At 41.9% G+C, this 15,739-nt stretch overlaps 2 long non-coding RNA genes across 3 annotated transcripts in view; one reads left to right on the plus strand and one right to left on the minus strand.

Moving 5' to 3' along the window:
• Window positions 1–4,900: 4,900 nt before the first annotated feature.
• The window catches only part of LOC128324038 (uncharacterized), a 110,625-nt gene continuing 99,786 nt past the window's right edge, over window positions 4,901–15,739 (plus strand). The window contains exon 1 of the long non-coding RNA XR_008306585.1: window positions 4,901–5,094. This is a non-coding gene — a long non-coding RNA (uncharacterized LOC128324038). The remainder of the gene's footprint in view (window positions 5,095–15,739) is intronic.
• The window catches only part of LOC128324037 (uncharacterized), a 135,023-nt gene continuing 131,469 nt past the window's right edge, over window positions 12,186–15,739 (minus strand). The window contains exon 5 of one of the 2 annotated variants that reach the window (XR_008306584.1): window positions 12,186–12,234. This is a non-coding gene — a long non-coding RNA (uncharacterized LOC128324037). Of the gene's footprint in view, window positions 12,235–13,331; window positions 13,377–15,739 lie in introns of those variants that run through there. The other variant, XR_008306582.1, reaches the window with a different exon arrangement.

Here is a 15,739-nt window from a genome sequence, read left to right on the forward strand (position 1 = left end):
AGAAATCCACACATTGCGAGGAAAATCTTGTTCCTTACATTTGTGACATGGATGTTATTCACACCCAGCTTTTAGTTCAGTTCTCCTCCAGAATAGAAAGTGTGTGTTCACATATCGGTCAAATTTACCACAAAGTCCCTGCGAGCTATCAGGGAGCACTTCACACACAATTTGGGTTTTTCATCACAAGCTAGAGTGTAGCCCAATTCATATCCCGGCTAAAAAAATCCATGTTTTGTGTCAGTCTTTTTGGGCAACTTTGAACTTGCAATAAAACCTCACAGAAAACCTGGGGGAAAGCTGGTTGTCAGGAAGAGCTTTATGGTGGTTCACTCTCAAAACACTTACGATCTGGCAGTTTTCTTTCAAATCATTATGTAAATTCCAGGCTCTTGCAATGTGCACACCAGCTCTCATCTCTTCTCTCTCCTTTCTCTGGACGTATCCCCTGTAGTGGTTAGAGTGCTGGACTAGGACCGGGGAGACCTGAGTTCAAATCCCAATCAGCCATGAATCTAGCTGGGTGACTCTGGGCCAGTCACTTCTCTCTCAGCCTAACCTACTTCACAGGGTTGTTGTGAGGAGAAACTCAAGTATGTAGCACCCCGCTCTGGGCTCCTTGGAGGAAGAGCGGGTTATAAAATGTAAATAATAATTAAAAAAAATAACATTGTTGCCAGCAAAGCTTTTCTGCCAGCTCCCAGGAACCCCCTTGTCTGTGTTTGAGTCTCCAGGCTTGGAGATCTCACTCTGTATATGCTCAGGAACCTCACAGCATCGTGAGCTCTCCATTTATACACATGGGGACAGGTCACTTAGTGACAATGGACCAGTCACCCCTAGATATGGCTCCTAACAAGCAAATTGTAAAGGGGAGCAGCTGCATGCACTCCCTAATATCCTAGGTAGACCACAGAAGTTAACTAAAAGCAGGTTAACTCTCTGTCAAGGCCACCCTGCACTCAAGGTGAACTGCCTTGTCTTTCCCCTCCTTTTGCAAAAAGGATAGCAACCAGCTAATGTGCCAATTAGCTAAAAAGGAAGAATATAGATAAGGCTTATGGAGGTAAATCCCCCCCTCACAAAGGAGGTTGAGCAAGCGATATGAGCCTAAGAGATGCACCCATCAAAAGTACTGGTTAGATTATTGAACTTTTCCATCTGTGCAGATTCCCCTTCTCACATCTATGCATTCTGTTTTCATGACAAAGGCCTTGGCAAACCTCAGCAATTCCCACATTGTTACATTCAGGAAGAAAGATCAGCAACAATGGGATCCCTGCCTGTACCTCCCAACATACCTGTCAGACAGCAACGGTCAATTGGAATTTGTTCTCAGGATATGTATTTGGGTATAAGAGCCCCCAGTTATGTGATCCAGTGTGCTCCCTGGGATTTGTGTGCCCCCTTGTATGCTTCACTTGAGACTTCATTGGGTGCTCCTAGTGATCGTCGCGCTTTCTATGCGCCGGCTCTCTTGGGGTTACCAACAGCTTTTTGGGCGACTTACCATCCACTGGCCACCATGCAAGGCTGTGTTCAGTATTTCGTGTTATTCTCCAGATCAGCTTTCTTGCCCAGCCTGATCTGCCCAGTCTTCCCTGCTACCATGGGAAGCTGGGTCCACGGAGGAAGCACCCTCCTGGATTCACCTCCACCATGTAATCCCTCCAACATTTTTGCATCCTTCTTGGCCTGACCTGTTACTGAGGAATGAAGTTCATCAGTGGTCCCTGGAGTCCTTCATCCAGACCAGGTGATATGGGCCCAAATTCTATCCTTGGGCCCAAATTCCATCTCTACCCCACTTTCTTCAATCCAGCCACCTCCCTCTCTAAAAGCCTCTTTCTCTTGTCCACCTGGGAACGTACACAATTAGGACCCTAAGCTAAAATGCCTCATTGCTGTTAAATGTATTTTTGATAGTAATATTGCTTTAACCTCACATTTCTCTCCTCCCTACAATAAATATTTTTTTTAATTTTGAAACTTGAATCTTGTCTCAGTCCAGTCATTTCCTGAATCCATAACTTTACGCAAATTAAAACTAAAGTGAAACTGTTCCTTTCTGAGCTAATTTCCCCATGTGAGCCCTAAAGATAGATTTAGGGGTGTTCGCCAATCCCCCTGGAGCAATTGAACCAGTGAAGGCTGTCTTCAAATTGAGGCATTATGTAGGAGCCAGGAACCCTGCCCTTTCCCGTAGCTCAGGCCAGTCCTGATCCATAGGAGGAGCCTGAGCTAGCCTCTCCCTCCTCCAGAGTAAGCCCATCCAAGAGACCTCAAGTTTGGCCATGGCGCAGTGTAACTTCTGCTCCTGGAGTCTCAGAGGTGATGGAGGGGGTTTTAGGGTCTTGACAGGAGCCCCACTGGACATGACCTCCACAGAGCTCTAACACTCCTCCAAAGTGGCAATAAGCTCCGACTGTTCAGAGTCTGTTGATCCAGGGGGGCTTTTGTGAAATTTCCTTAATCTCTTCCTAGAGATGCCCCAGATGAATTTCTGCCTGATGCATCTCTGATCAGGGCAAAGTGTGGGTGCATGGAGCCTCATTTCTAAAGCTATCATCATATACCAGACTGTACAACAGCTTTACAGCTTATATGGCATGGATGTTTTTCTCCCTCTCCATTGGAATCAGTGGACTTTCTTTCTAGTAATTTATTCCAAGCTTTGCTTCCCCCTTTTGGTGGGGTTGAGAGAAAGGGGGCAGAGGGGAAAAACAAATGCCCATGAAAGGAAAGGGAGGGGGAGGGATGGTTGTTTAACTATACAAGTGCCAGTGTGCTCATAGACTGCACTTATCAGGCACCAGAACCAAGAAGTCACTCGCTATACATTGCCAGGGCTTGTGTCTTCCAACTTTGGCTTCAGAATTCTCAGTGGGCAGACTCAGTTATGCTCTTGGATAACTTTCCCTTAGTTATTTCCCCTGTTATTATGGGGATTTTGAGCAATAATTACTCAAAAATCATTAGATTGATGTTTCCAGCAAAAGGCACCAGTTCAGTCTGGATCTGAATTTATGGGGAATGCCAAAAAAAAAAAAAAATTATTATTTTTTTTTAAAAAATACATTATCTGTGTTGAAAAAATGTTGCCAACACTCTGAACCCTCTTTTTAGGAATTAAAAACCTAAATTGCTGTATCTCACAATGTATCTCACAATGTATGGCATTTCACAACAGATTTGCACCAAATTTGGAGGAGTGGTTTCTTCCGTCCCCTAGTTGAGGTTTGAAAATTGTCATGGGGATTGGATGGATACCTTTGATTATATAAGCAATAGAACATTCAAGGCTTATAATGGTGGAATGTTGAAAACACTCCCTATCTTAACTATACTGGCACGACTGTACCAGTATAATCAGCTTATTCTATTTTCTATTTATGCAACTTTGAGATAATTTTTGCTGAAATGTGGCATATAAATATTCAAAAGAATACTACTACTTGTTTGTTTGTAACAATAAATGTCTGCTACATATTGGATCATTTCTTCTAAATGTCCTATTTGTTTTGACTAGCAGAATACCAGCTTTTAAACTAGTATTTATAAAAACTTTGCTAGTGAGTGTCTGAAGTTGGGGGTGGGTGACATTTCTAAATATTTAGATATCTAGGCAGATGCTTAAGATTTTTTTTAGGTGTTATGGGGAATCTCTACGAAGTTGTAGGTTTTCAAAAGTTCTTAAATGGAATGTGCCAATGACTGAATCTCCTGAAAGCAGCTTGGTCACTTCTTAGGTTTTCCAGGTTCTCAACCAGAGATGGGTGCCTGCCATATTATTACATTGATTGAATAAGGCTGAAATTATTATGCACCCTGCCACTGTTCCCTCTAGCAAGGATTCCCAGATCTTGTTGTCTACAACTCCCAGAATCTCCAGCTCCAATGGCTTTTGCTTGGGGATTATGGGAGTTGTAGTCAACAATATCTGGGGATCCTTATTAGAGGAACACTGCCCCCTGCTCTTTTCCTCCACCTATTCCCAGGAGGTATGGAACAGCAATTCACTCAGGTCATCAGTACATTTAAAGCTAAAAGTGGCAACTTTATCTCTCCCAACTTTATACTGTACTGCAGTAGCTAAGATTAGGAAATCCCCAATTCACATCTGAATTGATGGCCACAGACAATCCACCATGTCTCAATCTAAGCCCTCCCTCATCTGCAATATACGGATAATCATACTGATCTTTCAGGGTTGCCATAAAGATGACTGCTCTACACATGCAGTGGAATGAGGTGTTAAAAGTGGTACAAACCTTTCTGCTACCTCAGTTAACACATTTGCTGACCAATTTGCATGCGACATTAACCTTTGAACAATCGATGGCTACATGTAATTGGGCTAGTGTATGTAGTATGTGGATTTAAACACCTGGGGGCATATGTGAAATGCTTACATAGGTAGGGAATTTATCCTCAGATGCATTTTGTGTAAACCAGCCTATGATAAATGTAAAGGACTCTGAACACTCTAAAGCACTATACAAATACTAAGTACTAAACCTATATCTTACTTGGTAATCTTGCTACAAATAGCTATTGCCTTACATAATGCAGAGCATTTGTATCTATTTAATCTAACATTAGGAGTGGCAAGAATATTCTACTATTCCGTTAATACAAGTTTCTTCACTGTTAATAGACTGAAGATGAGGTTATTTTGCATTACATCACCAAGACTATCAGTTCAAGATAACATTTAAGGTTGCATTTAAATCTACATCTTCTGTATTCCTTATGCATAAAACTCTTTGTGAAGGAATGAGGCCTGAACCTCCCCTTTTTGAGTTACAGATTTCTGTATTGAATATGTATTTGCTTGCTCCCTATGTTCTGTGTTAAAAAGCTGTGGAGGGATCAAAAGTTCAAGTGAGTTCAAGTTGGAGTTGGAGTCTTGGAGAACCAGGAGGGAAGAGTTGAGAAGAGCTGCTGAAATTAAGAGCTGAGAAATTACTGGGAGAGTTAAGCTGAAATCAGAAGAGATCTGATCTGAAGAGATGTGATTCAGAAGTTGAGATCTGGATAGCCCTCTAAGCAGCTGAGGGAAGAGTACTGGAAAGAGAAGAGCCAGTCCTGAAGGTAAGCAAGGGAAAAAGACAGACTCACTGCAGAAGCTGATTAGAGGTGATTATAAGAAAACGGTAAGGACTCTGGTTTAAGGCACTGCATTAGGTGCAGGTTAGATTGGATGCATTTTCTCCTATTTTATTTGTTCCTTTATGCTCATATGGCCGTTGTTTCTTTGTACTAAATTTTCCAAAAGACCTACTGTTTTGAATTGAACTGTTTTAGAGTAAATTTTATATTTTTGAATTTAGCAGTCTGCAGCCCACCCCATGCTTTGAAGCCTTACCACACTACCTGATTTTAAATGAATCAGAAGTTTAGAAGGCTGTTTCAGTAGACTCAGCCAGATAAAATATAAAAGTCTATTTGATGGCACTGGTGAAGCTTAAAATCACGGGACTGGTTAAGATTGGGCCATGACACCCTTTATACATAATTCCATGTGATATTAATGAGATTTTGCATGCTAGGTTGGCTGGTATTGGTTGGGTAGTTGATATGGCTTAGCTGAATGGCTTGCATTACAATTTGTTTGGTATCTTTATTCATGTCTTCAGAGTTTGCTTAGCTTAACATAGAATTTATACTTAGTGCAGTGTTTTCCCCACTTTTACAGAATTTGGGCATTGTAAATAGTTAGTTAGCTAACATCATATTCAGCCATATAGACTACTTGTCTGCTCTTTACTGCAGCAACTCCCTGTGGGTCTATTGACAGGAACACCATAAATAGAACCATCTCTCTTGATATATTGTCTGGCAATGGAGAAAAAAACCAGAATGAGCAGTAGATTTGGGCCTCTTCAGTTGCCATTACTGGAAGTTGAAGGTAGGGGTGGAGGAATCTAGTTATCAATTTAATAAAGAGCCTGGCACATATTTGATACAATTCCTTCCTTAAGAGGAGAAATTGAAATGAATAAGATCCTATTTATACATTCAGCAGGATCAAGTGTTAAAAGTATTTTGTGGAATGAACCACTTTAGGCTACAGGTGTGTAGTTTTGACTACTCCAGCATGGGGGTGAAGAGAAAATGGAAAACTAGGATATCAGCTTAAATGGTTCAGCCCCCTTCTTCCTGGCATGTTGCTCTTTTGTGTGAAAGGTTTGTTTGTTTGTTTTTAATGTTGGAGCATTCAAATACAAACCTGTACCTGCAGCCTTATGTGGTACAATACAATTCAAATTTGAATTAATTCAGTCAAATATTTCGCACTCCCCTATAGCTTTGATGCTTGATTTTGCTGAATACATCAACTAAAACAATCAAGATGCTGAAGAGCTTTTTTCAGGAGTCCCATATCTGATTGTTCTCTGAGCAGTTACCTGGGGGCATTATTGATCCCTGAATCCTTAGAGTATGATCTTTTGCATGAACAATCACAAAGAGACCTCTCCTTGTTGCTACATTCATATATCAATAACTTGGAAGAGCTGTAAAATAACTTTGTGTAACAATCACAAAGTTTTACATATGAATCAACTTCAATATTGTATTCTATCTAGTAATCTTTTGTGTTTTGTTATTTTAGATGTTTGTGCAGGGGGGATCCTGTAGAGAGTGAGGGGGGTGGAATCAGAAAGAAAAGGGAGGGAAAGGAGAAAATTAAGTTGTTTAAGAATTAAGAAACTATTTGTTTCTGCATTTAGTCATTATTTTTCAGCTGCTTCCCCACTGTGAAGCTGAAACACTGAAAAATTGATTCATATGTCAAATTGCTTGGGTAGCAGAGTAATGTATGATACAAATGGAGCCTGTGAGCTGCATCGTTAATACCACTGGACTAATGTACTCAAGGGAGCCATATATGAAGCATGCTTGTAGATCATGTTTCAGCCCAGACCCGTCTAATGCTCATTTCAACTTTAGACCTTGCATCTCTATCTTGTCTCGCCTTCATTGTCTTCAGGCATGGGATCGTCATTGTCTTCTCTTCATGGGAAGAGAGCTGGTCTTGTGGTAGCAAGCATGACTTGTCTCTTTAAGCTAATCAGCACTGGTTGCATATGAAAGGGAGAAGAAGTGTGAGCACTGTAAGATATTCTCCTTAGGGGATGGAGCAGCTCTGGGAAGAGCATCTAGGCTCCAAGTTCCTTGCCTGGCATCTCCAAGATAGGGCTGAGAGAGATTCTTGCCTGCAACCTTGGAGAAGCCGCTGTGAGTCTGTGTAGACAATACTGAGCGAGATGGACTCAGTATATGGTAGCTTCCTATGTTCCATGCCTGTTGTTCATCAAGTGTTCTTCTAGTGTGGACAGGGCTTTCTCATCCTTTGAGAACTAACCTGTTCGGTGCCTGTTGGATAGTACCTGTGACAGCTAAGCGACACAACTCCCATTTATGAATCTCTTATACATTGCTTTTTTTAAAAAAAAAGGACTGCTCAGGCATGGAAATGGATGGATCTAGCATGATAGTAGCACTAAAAATAGTATTGGAGAGGAATGTATCATCTATAAGCAGATGCAATTTGAAGTTTGCATGCTGTCAAGATCTTTTCCCTAACTTTCTTTCTTTTTAGTTTAATAATTGTGTTGCTTTGGCTAACATAGCAATTTGTTTTGAAAACTCAGAGTTCTCTTTTGTCCACAATGGGCTGGTTTAGACAATACCTTATTGGCCCATGTAATTTGAAATGTGATGTGCCGAGAGAGCACATCTATGGGAGTCTTCTGCAGGTGTCCTAAAACCTTCCCTTTATCATGTGTTGTCTGGGGTGGGGGGCTGTTAATCCAAATGCCCCTCTGTAGAAGGCATCATGAGGGGTGCATTCTTGGGCCCATTTTTAATCATGTGGGCCCATTTCTAGTCATGTGGGTCGGTAAGGTTTTGTCTGAACTGGCCCTGTGTGTCCACCATGAGAGTCACAGTGGTGTAATGAATACAATATTGGGATTGGACCATAGAGACCTGAATGCAAATACTTTTGGAGATGTGACTCCATAGGCATCAGCTCTTAATACCAGTGGTTTCTTCTATTGACAATTAGGGACATTAGGAGGTAGCTAGTATAGGACTTTCTCTTCAGTCTGTGTGTCTACTCTCAGTCTCTTGTGATTGGTCAACTGATACTCTTAGGGCACTCCCATTCTTCTTTGTTCTCTCTGTCCCTTCCACCACGAGTTAGCTGGTACAAGATGCAGGCTTTCTATATAAGTTCATAACATCTTAAAATAAACTTTTACTTTACTTACAAACATACACCTCTTTCCCTCCCTTCTTGTAAGGAACTCAGGTCAGCACAGATGGTTCCTTCCTCCATGTTATTCTTAGAACAGTTTTGTGAGGTACAGTGAGCATCATGGCTGAGTGGGCATTTGAACCCAGATCTTCCAAGCCCATGTTTTGCATTCTGCCCAAAATATTATAATATGTCCTGAAAACTTGGGGTATACATGTCCCAAAATTCCCAGGCACATAGTTGATCTTGGATACAGGTTTACTGTGCATTTTGACCCACAAATTGTCCCTTTACTTATGTAAAGGGACAACTTGCGAGCAGTGTTCCCTCTAAGAGAGATTCCTAGATGTTGTTGCCTACAACTCCTATAATCCCCAAGCAAAAGCCATTGCAGCTGAGGATACTGGGAGTTGTAGTCAACAGCATCTGGGAATCTCTCTTAGAGGGAACACTGCTTGTGAGTCAAAATGCACAGAAAAGCTCCTCGGCTCCGCCTCCATCCTTAGGGTTTAAGGGCTTATAATTAAGGGCTTATAATTTAGCTATGTTACTTGGAGTCACTACTGGGAAAAGGGGTGGTGACAGGTTGGGCCATGACACTCCTATTTGTGGACTTCTCAATGCTATCTGGTTGGACACTGTGGAGAACAGGATACTGGACCAGATAGACCTTTGGACTGATCTAGCAGGGCTCTTGTTATGTTTTTATTTAGCACCTATCTCTACATAGATGTGTACATGGAAAGAGCTTTGTTAATCAGGTGCATGCTCACTCTTGTTTCATTTATACAGAGAAAATAATCTACTCAAGGTTCCCATCTGGTAAGACATTGTGATCACATTTGAGGCTATGGGGAAATCTATTCTTTTAAGTTCCTAGGAAGCAATATGTATACTAACCCGTCAAGCAGACTTTCTTTCATTGAATATGGTTGCTAGGGAAACACCCCCCCACCACCACCTTTATATGTGCTCAAGGTAGCAGACTTATCCAACTGTCTCTGGGAATTGTAGCCAGAAGATGCACAGTTCCCAGATTCAAAACAGTAAGGTTGTTCTCATGACTGTTACTGGGTCAGGGAGTGTGGGCGGGAGGAAGGCAGGGTTGAGCTTATCTCCCCAGATGATAAGTTGTCCTGTGTGACGTGTAGCTCGCGTATCCACATAATCTGCACTGCTCTGAGCAGCGTGGAGCACAGGAGGCTTGGAAAATGAAGCCCCGACTCCAGGGATCTACATGCGCCACACGAGGAGTGTGGTGCATTGAGGGATTTCCCCTCAACTCAAGTGCTCTAGGCACATGGATCTGTGTCTGTTTAGAGCTGCATGCAGCCCAAGCCTACACATGACCCCTTACCTAAGTAAAAGGGTGTGCTCATGCCCTTTTACCCAGGTAAAAGGGCTGGTACAAATCCCAGGCTACCTGGGGAGGCAGCGCCGGGATCAGCTGCGATCCTGGTGCTTCCCACGAGCAGCCTGGGTAGAGCTGCTTGTTTGCAGTATTGCAGTTTGCTTAACCCTTCTTATGCTGACCAAAGGTACACTACATCACTGGGCCTGCTAAATTATGAGAAGTTGCTTTATATGGAGTCAGATCCCTGGTCCATCTAGCTCAATATCATCTGCAGTGACTGGCACTGGCTATCCAGGGATTCAGACATAGTCTTTTGCAGCCCTTCCTGAAGATGCTAGGAATTGACCCTTGAATTCATGCAAAGCCAATGCTCTGCCACTGAGCTATATCCCTCCCTATGTGTGTTGCCACTACCATTGTTAACTGAACTATAGCAGTACTCGTTAGCATTCCATGGGCACACAGATGCACTACACCTGTCCATGAGGTCCCAGTCTGTGGAGACAAGAGGTGCAGATTTTGTTCCTACCTCAGAATTTCCACTATCTGAATAGCTTTGCTTTTCTCTATAGAAATGAATCATGGCAAATATTCACCTGTATGGGGAGAATGTAGAGGATTAAATTCAGGGACACCATTAGGCTGGGCAGAAACCTATTCCTATTGACCCTACTGTTTGTGGTGAGGGACAGAATTTGTCTTTCCCCAACAATGTCCCAGTTTGAAACCCATTTGTAGCCCATTTCAACAACAGGAACTGTTAAAAATTATGCTGCCTTCACAAGTGCCTAGTCTCAACCTGGGTTCCATTTCTCAATCACACTGGAGTGTGATGCTAGAGGAGGGATTCTCAACGTTGGGTCCCCAGGTGTTATTGGACTTCAACTCCCATAATCCCCAACCAAAGGCCACTGGGGCTAGGGATTATGGGAGTTGAAGTCCAATAACATCTGGGGATCCAACATTGAGACTCCCAGTGCTAGGGCCTGACAGGAAATGGCTTATAAGTGAATTTACCTTGGTCGTCACAGTTCTTTACTTTCTCCTCCCCAAAATGCAGGTTCACTCTAGGCCCGTCAATTCTTGCCCCTCCAAATGTTATATCTTTAATTGTTATATAGTAGGGAGATGGTTAGAAGGTGAGAGCTTTGCTGTCTCACCACAGGATCCTAAGCAGCTAGGCCCAATGAACCTGTGTCATACAAGCTTTTAAAAGCGTTGGAATTTTCTTCTAGCGTGGAAATTTTAGTCACAGAACTCAGAAGAGCAACTGTGAGGCTATTAATGATTCTTTCTTCTGTTGCCTTGAGTATAGGCTAGTATGACCTTGCATATAAATATAAGAAATGTATATTAATCTCATTTTTATCCTTCTTATGAGCTCAGAGAAGTGTACATGGTTTTCACCTCCCATCTTTTATCCTCACAATGGCCCTGTGAGGTAGACTAGGCTGAGAAATAGAAATGGGCCGCATGCATAAAGGAATTTGAACCCAGATCTCTCTGCTCCTAATCTGACATTCTAACCGGTGCATCAGATCGGCTCACTTGTTTGAATATAAATGGAGAAAGGAAGCCAAAGCACTTTTTGCAATGTGCCACTGATCTGGGCATGAGGAAGGAGATGTGTAGGCACATGTTGACAATCCATCTTCTTCCTACACATCTAGGGATTGATGGGGGAGGTTGCTGTATTGCTGATGAAAGATATAAGCAGGGAAGGAGAGCAGATTATGTGGTGTGTGTGTGTGTGTGTGTGTGTGTGTGTGTGTGTGTGTGTGACCAGCCATATGCAGGAAAAGGAAACAGGGAGGTGAGAGTGGCAGAGAAAAGACTGCAGTCTGATAGTGCTGATTCCCCACCCCCCATGTTACAAAGAAGTATCCTTGCCAATTTAATCCAATACAGTCACTCCTGGCTAATCTTTAGGTCCCAGAGCCATCTGTTATGCTGCACTGGATTCAGTCTCCTGAGAGGAGAGGGCATCCCTGGAGAGGACTCATCTCTCATGAGCACTCATGTAATGCCAGAATGACATCATCTTTTACAAAGCTCATCCTGAGGGTGTCAGGGGTTCGTGTGTCTATTCTATCCTTTCCTTTTCATTGCTTTCCCTGTATTGCACTGGGCTTTTATCAGCCTAAAGTCAGCTTCTCCTTTTTCCTCTCTTGAGAAACCATGCCACCATTCCTTCCAAAAGCAATTGTGGGATAATGTAGAGAATGCACATTATTCCACATGCAGGAAATTTTTTTTTTAAACTTGAAGCTGGGCTATGTAAAATGTTCCCCTTTGATATGGAGAGGCAAGCTATTGCTACTGCTCAGCCTGAACAGCTTATTACCCAAACCTGAAGGTAGCCCAGTAGCCTTTAGTGCTGGCCCAGCTGGGGTTTGACAAAACTCTTGTATTTCCTACTTGCTTATTGATTGATTGAATTTATATACCACCTAATATAAAAATCTCTAGGCAGTGTACAGAATTAAAACATTAAACACAACACATTTAAAATTTATAAAAAGATAAAATCATAATACATAAAAATACATTAAAATTAAAAAAAACTGAGTCTCAGTTGAAGGCCTGGGAAAACAGGTACGTCTTCAGGGTCTTCCTAAAAGCAAACAGAGAAGGAGATGCTCTTATTCCAGCAGGGAGCACATTCCAAAGCCCCAGGGCAGTCACAGAAAAGGCCCGGTCCCAAGTCGCCACCAAGCGGGTTTGCGGCAACTGTAACCGGACCTCTCCAGATGATCTTAATAGGCGACAGGGTTCACGACAGAGAAGGCGCTCTCTTAAATACCCTGGACCTAAGCCATTATGGGCTTTATAGGTGATAACTAGCACTTTGTATTTTGTTTAGAAACATAGCAGCAGCCAGTGCAGTTCTTTTAGCATTGGTGTTTTATGGTCCCTTTGGGTAAACACAGAGACCAGTCTGGCTGCCGCATTCTGTACCAATTGTAGTTTCTGAACTACGTACAAAGGCAGCCCCATGTAGAGTGCATTACAGTAGTCAAGCCCAGAGGTTACCAGCATATGTACCACCGTTTTAAGGTCACTAGTCTCTAAGAATGGACGTATCTGGCGTATCAGCCGAAGCTGATAAAAAGCATTCCTGGCCACAGCTTCAACCTGAGAGACCAGGGAGAGTTTGGGATCCAGGAGCACTCCCCGACAATGAACCTGATCTTTTAGGGGGAGTGTAACCCCATTCTAAACCATCTCTTGGATCTTGACCCCCTACAGACAGTACCTCTGTCTTGTTTAGATTCAACTTCAGTCTGTTATCTCTCATCATGTATGCCTTGGACTTCAAAATATGGGTACTGGGGAAGCCACAATACATGGCTGGTGGGTTTTGTTCTACTTGGCACATCACAGGTTGTTCAAACCTGCTTTGTGGTGTCACACTGCATGTAATGCAGCCTGAAGAGGTACAAGAATGCAATGTGCTTCTTGCTGAAATTCCTGCAGTTGGTTTTCCCTTCTTGAACTACACAAAGAACATCTCGTTGGCACCCTTACCTGATCCTTACACAGAGGTGGCTGAGCAATCTCTGTAGCCAGATGGTCACTGTTTGCTTACATTACTGGGCTCTCTTTTTATCTTCCGTCTGGCTGGGAGATATTCACAAACAACCAAACATCCTTCTTTGTGTTTGCTGCTGACAATATTTGCATGCATATTTTTATGTCTCTGTAACAGAGGCCACAAGCAATTGTTTTTCTTTCTCTGTAGTCATCATTTCCTCCCTTCATGCAGAAAGAATACATACAAATGTACTGCTGGAGGTACAATAGCAGAAGTGCTGGGAGTTTTCCAAGTTAAAATGAGAGAACCCAAAGGCACAATAGGTGCTCTTCAGATTCTGAAGACGAGAAACTACAAACACACACATATACTAGAGTTGTGATTAGAGATTTAGAAATGGCTGTTCTGTTTTTGTTTGTTTGTTTTTTACACATATAGCCCTCATATAGTAGTCTCATTTCAGGGTTTGTTCTTCGGGGTGTGTGGAAAAGAAGCCTTTGGGATTCACCATATTGCAACTATAATTAGACATTCCAAGCTTTTTTCATTTTTGTTTTTGCCAGCAGCATTTGAAGGCAGAAGGCTAATTTTAGTATGAGAAGACTGAGCACAATATGCTTAAATGGAAACTCAAAATGCTGAAGATACACAAAAATGTCTTTACATTGTGGTACTTCTTCCCATCGCAGGTTCACACATGCATGCCTACCACTTGATTTATGCAGTGCTCAATGACTTGCAACTGAATGAATGAACTGATGCAACTGCTTGGTGGTGTTTGATCACTGCTGGCCCATTCACACATGCAAGAAAGCTGGATACAGCCGTCATCCAACAATGAACTTGCATGCATGAATTTTCTGTTTGATACCTTGAACAAATTTCACTCTTTCAATGTTTGTTATATCATTTATCCAATGAGGACAGGTTCACTACAACCATCCACCCCATTTTTTTGTTTTTGTTTTTGTGAATCGTGGTTGTCTACTTTTTTAGTAAAACTGAAGTGTAACTACATTCATATTCACAGGTGAATTTCATGTGGTTGTGATCTTAATTGAGTCTTGGGTGCATATTCTATAAATGAATAACATAGTTGCAACAGACTCAACAAAGCAAGGTGGCATTGTGTAGAAGCTGATCATATAAACACACCAGGCAAATACAGACAACCATTTTCCAAGGGATGTCTAACAGGGTGGCATTGATTCATTAGGAAAGCTGATTACCCATAGAAGAATTTTACTAGGTCCCTTCAGGTTTAGATGTGCAGTAACATTCTTGACACTATGTATTTCTGCCATGGTAAATTGCCATTTGGTTGTATGGTAAGTTGTATTCATTCTCCCAGACAAATGCATTGGTCAGTAAATTGGAACCAAATGCCATTGGCTTTAGTGGGGCTGTTCTAAGTGTACTTAAACTTGAGATTGAAGAATAAGCCAATACTGAAGAAAGAGCCTATATAGATGACTAGACTACCTGGGTGAGCTAGGGTCATCAGCCTTACTAGATTGGCCTCATGTTTCTTGGAGGTGGAATCAATCTCCAGTTGACCATTGAAAGTATTCTGGACGTTTTCCAGAATACACGATGTCACGTGTCACATAAGTGCCCCTCCGTATTGCCAGTGTTTTGACACCGCACTTGCTGCGCTGTCAGCAGGGTGCCATTCATATTTTCCACGCCCTGTTTTGGATTTTAGTGCTGCGTTGCACCCCTACAGCATTTCAAAGTGGCAGGAAAGTAGCTGTTTACGCATTGCAGTGCTTTGTGGTATGGACAGTGCAACGATTTTTACAGCCCCATTCCACCCGTTCCTGAAATCATGTTGCCGTTCATGTAAAATGATTTTTAAAAACCCACACATTTCTCTCTCTTCTTGCACTTGGGGCAGGCAGAAGCTTCTAGAGTACTGTATCTCAAAATGGAGTCATCTACTCCCTTTGTCATGATTATAATACTGTTTCCCAGCTTTTAAATAGGGTTCTCACAAGTATGTTCAATTAGGATAATCCTCATAGTTGTTAAGCATAGACCTCTATCACATTTAATATACTCATTCTGAAGGTTGACAGTTTCCATTGCTTCCTTATTGCCTACTATATCTATATGTAATTCCATATCAATAGTTCCATGGGGATCAGATAATCAATATAACATATATACATAGTATAAACATCTAAATTTTTACCTTAAATAATATATATGCTTATATTTATTCAGTTCAACATAAAGTTTTACTAAGGGTGCCTGTATCTTCCTTCGCTTAATGTAACTTTTGTGTTCAATAATTCGTGTCTTGATATTTCTAGTCATCATTCCCACATACTGTAACCCACAAGGGCACTGGATAACATAAACCACTCCCTTGGTATTGCAATTGAAAAAGTCCTCAATTTGATATTCTTGACCATTCAAAGGGTTCCTGAATTTCTTGAGTTTCTCACAATTACTCCAGACTATGCAGCGGCCACAAGGAAATTGGCCTATGGATGATTTCCCATCCAATGTACTTTGTCTAATATTTCCTATGTCTCTCATATTACTGTGCACCAGAATATCCTTTAAATTTGCATCCCAC

Source organism: Hemicordylus capensis, chromosome 4 (assembly GCF_027244095.1).
Source record: "Hemicordylus capensis ecotype Gifberg chromosome 4, rHemCap1.1.pri, whole genome shotgun sequence".
Taxonomy (NCBI): domain Eukaryota; kingdom Metazoa; phylum Chordata; class Lepidosauria; order Squamata; family Cordylidae; genus Hemicordylus; species Hemicordylus capensis.